At 53.5% G+C, this 3,849-nt stretch overlaps 1 long non-coding RNA gene across 5 annotated transcripts; it reads left to right on the forward strand.

Annotated features, from left to right (window-relative positions):
- Nucleotides 1-1,398: 1,398 nt before the first annotated feature.
- On the forward strand, nucleotides 1,399-2,784 carry LOC115518306. 5 transcript variants are annotated; one of them, XR_003970227.1, is made up of 3 exons: nucleotides 1,399-1,438; nucleotides 2,159-2,241; nucleotides 2,526-2,784. It is a non-coding gene; the product is annotated as an uncharacterized LOC115518306 (long non-coding RNA). The 5 variants fall into 5 exon arrangements; XR_003970226.1 differs by having other exon boundaries at nucleotides 1,407-1,496; XR_003970230.1 differs by having other exon boundaries at nucleotides 1,407-1,496; nucleotides 2,168-2,241.
- Nucleotides 2,785-3,849: the final 1,065 nt, after the last annotated feature.

Consider the following 3,849-nt stretch of genomic DNA (forward strand, 5'->3'; position numbering starts at 1 on the left):
TTAATGAGAGGCAGAGGAGGCCTGGAGAAACAGCCTGAGCCAAAAGACGCTCGCGCTGCTTAAGGACGGGTGAGCGGTTCGGCAACCGTTCGAGTCCCACTTGGATAATGCGATGGCCGTTCATCTCCCCTTCCCTGGGAGTGCCTCGCCACTCTCAACCTGGGGCTGCGGGGCTGCAGGAAATGGGGGGGGGGGGCGGGGGAAGGACACGTGGAAAGGATGGGAGACCAGGCAGAGGAATTTAGATGAGCAGCACCACCCTTCAGGTGACCTCCAGCGTCTAGCCCCAACTTTGCAACCACTGCACTGAGTGAGAGTGCGGCCGGCGAAACCCCTCTGACCTGGGATGGTGATACCTGCCCTCACAAGTTATCCTGAGATGGTAGAAGGAGAGCAACAAGGGTAGGCATAGGCACCAAGTGGGAGGCTTCTCGAAGAGCCACTATTATTATTAAGTAAAATCTAGAAGAGCGGATGTTGGCTCTGGAAACTTCCATTTGCAGCTGTGACTCGTAGGCTCTGAGTGCCTTCCCAGTTCCTTCTTTTTCTCAGAACCCTAAACTCCAGATTGCTTCCTCTATTCCAACTCCTGTGTTAGGATACAGCCATCTCTTTGTCTCCCAACCAAACCTGCCAGCAAAACCAACCTCAGGAAGAAGATGAGAAATGTCCTCCAGGGGTGGAATATGGTTTGTGGTGGTGACCATTCTGAGCTGGCTTTTTGATCCTGCATGACCCACAGCCTCAGATAGCATTGCTCTGCCTTTTCTCCAGGACTTGGCAAGACTAAGGTGATAGGTACAAACCCCAGGGCACAACTCAGTGTTCTAGAAATTTAACTTCACTTTATATCAGAGCTTAATTTCTATTTCAAACCTCCATTCTGCCTTGAGGGCAGAAATCTAATCTAAGCCTATTTGAAATTCTATCACGAATCCCTGAATAATAAGCATAAGTTAGGTTGTTTTTCTTAACGTTTATTAATTTTTCAGAGAGACAGAATGCAAGTGGGGGAGGGGCAGAGAGAGGGAGGCACAGAATCTGAAGCAGGCTCCAGGCTCTGAGCTGTCAGCACAGAGCCCGATGCAGGGTTCAAACTCATGAACTGTGAGATCGTGACCGGAGCTAAAGTCAGACACTTAACCAACTGAGCCACCCAGGTGCCCCATGCGTAAGTTAGTTTATAACACCAAAGCTCTGTGCTTGGGCAGTCATTAGGCAGCTGGTGCTGGAGAAGATTCCAGCTCCTTTCTTTTCCCCTTAAGTTAAGGGTGGCCATGTGACTTGCTTTGGCAAATGAAACACGAGAGCAAGTGTCATTTCCAGAAGGAAGTCTGAAGTGCCAGTTCATGCTTCTCTCTATACAACCCCCCCCCCCCACCTCCCGCCACAGAAACTGGCAACTTTCCCCATAAAGACTACTCCAGGAGATCCTGGGGTGAGGACAGTGCTGACCCAGCACCGAGCTTTCACCTGATCTTCCTTGGTCCTGTAGTGTGAGTGAGAAATGAGTCTTTGTGCTTTGAGCCACTTAGACTCGTTTTCGTTGTTGCTGTTTTTATTAACCTGGGCCTACCCTAGCCTACCTGAAGGGTACAGGTAGGGCATCCATCTGAGATGTCCTCATTCCCACCTTCAACTTGGCAGTCCCGCTTCCGGACCACCCTCCATCCCCCACTCAGGGCCTCCTGGGGTCCAGACCTCTGTCAGCTGTTTCTGAGCCTTTCTCCGAGGGCAGGGACCCATCTGTTGTCACAGCATCAAACTGGGACGTGGGAAATTCCGTGAGTTGTTCAGGCCCATCTGCCCAGACATTCAGTGCCGCGTGGAATCTCAGGACTCCCCAGGGGGGTTCTACCAGGGAAATAGAGCAAGCCCACCTCTGCCCCTGCTGGGGCTTCCGGCCATTCCCACTTCTTCTCCAGGAGGCTTCCTCCCAACCCAACCCCGTCCCCAAATTCCACAATAGTTGCTTCTTCTGGCTTTGCTTACAAGTCCTGTGATCTAATCCAGCCTTGGGCTAGGGCTAGCGGCCTTATCTTACTCACCAGCACCACCCTCCCAAATCTATCAGGCCAATTTGGTGTTCTTTCCACCCGCCAAGTGCCGGCCTTTTATGACGCCGGAGCCAAAAATTGCTCCCTGTTTGTCTCTTGAGTTCTGCCAGGCCCCCTCTTCCTTCGAGACAATGAATGAGGAATACGCCAGCTGCCTCAGTGGATCAAGGACCAAGGAAATGGGGTGAGTGGGGGTACTGGAAATCTCAACTGATACTTCAGAATATTGTTCTGCACAATAAGAGTCCTGTGCAATTATGAGGCTGAGAGGTAAACCCAGTGTGTGACTAGTTGAAGCCACTGTACGGTCTCCAGGGCCTCATTTAAATATGCCTTCGTATAATTGTTATTCTCGCAAAACTTTCCGCTGCAAAGGGTGTGGATGGTCCCGAGCACGGTGTCTCCCCTAGAGACTGTAAGATCCTCGAGGCTAAGACCATTTCTCCTGTGTGTCCTGCAAATCTCCAGACTTTGATCTGTTGTGTGCCTGGAGCGCGGAGAACAGCACGAGACACGCTGAAGGAGCAGGGGCCCATGTTGCAGCAGGATGCAGGGAAGCGGCATGATCAGACGTATTTTGAAAACATGATTTGGTTGACTAAAATACTTGGAACTGAACAATAATGGAAGACAGAAGGTTGTGTCCTAAGACCAGAGCAATCCCTGCAGAGGGTACCTACTGCTGAGAATGAGCATGTAGTCAATAAAAATAAAGTGTGTGAGAACATTTCTTAAAACCTCCAGACCTTGTGGGGTGCATGGGTAGCTCAGACAGCCCTTGATTTCAGCTCAGGTCACACCTGGCAGCGGTGGGTGGGTGGGTGGGTACAAGCCCCGCATCCCAGAGCCTGCTTGGGATTCTCTCTCTCTGCCCCTCCCCTGCTCTTGTAGGCATACTCTCTCTCTCTCTCTCTCTCTCTCTCTCTCTCAAAAATAAATAAACTTAAAAAATTAAAAAAGAAAACCCTCCAGACTTTGAGAATTTAGCTAACAAATGACAGTGAGGATATTCTCATTATACTAAAGCTTTCGGCGACAGGATAAGCTGTCTCCTCTAGTGCCACTCATTTAGACCCTGAGAAGGATCTCCCTTTCCCTCCCGGGTGCATTGGAAAATCCCAAGAGACAAATGTAAGGTTTTTGAGGAGAGGACACAAAGTCCTTCAAAAGTCAGTGCCTGAGTGGAATACACCTCAGGTTGTGGCCCGAGCGGGTTTGCAGTGGGTGGGAAGTAACAAAGTGGCGTCCGTAGCTCGTACCACGCGCCACCTGTTGACACTCCTTTTTCTAATCTAGGCAAACCAACACATTGGTGTCGGTGCAGAAGGGAACAAGCCAACCCTCTCCTTGCTTCCCCTGAACTCTTTATCTGGCCTTGCTAAAACAAACAATCCGCTGAATCCGCCTGTAGGGTTAGCGCACTACACCTCAGACTCCACTGCTCGGCCCGTCGGCGGAGGGGAGGAGGGAGCGGGAAACGGTGGCGGCGGGGGCGGGGCGGCGGCGGCGGGGAGGAGCCGGTGGTGGAGGGGCGGGGTGACGGCGCAGGGGCGGGGTCGGTGGCGGCGGTGGCGGGGCTGTGGCGGGGGGCGGGGTAGGTGGTGGAGGGGCAGGGCGGTGGCGGCGGTGGCGGGGCTGCGGCGGAGGAGCGGGGTGGGAGGTGGAGGGGCGGGGTCGGTGGTGGAGGGGTGGGGCGGTGGCGGCGGGGTCGGTGGTGGAGGGGAGGGGCGGTGGCGGAGGGGAGGGGCGGGGTCGGTGGGGGCGGGGCGGGCCTGCGAGAGGAGGCAGATCT

Source organism: Lynx canadensis, chromosome B4 (assembly GCF_007474595.2).
Source record: "Lynx canadensis isolate LIC74 chromosome B4, mLynCan4.pri.v2, whole genome shotgun sequence".
NCBI lineage: Eukaryota > Metazoa > Chordata > Mammalia > Carnivora > Felidae > Lynx > Lynx canadensis.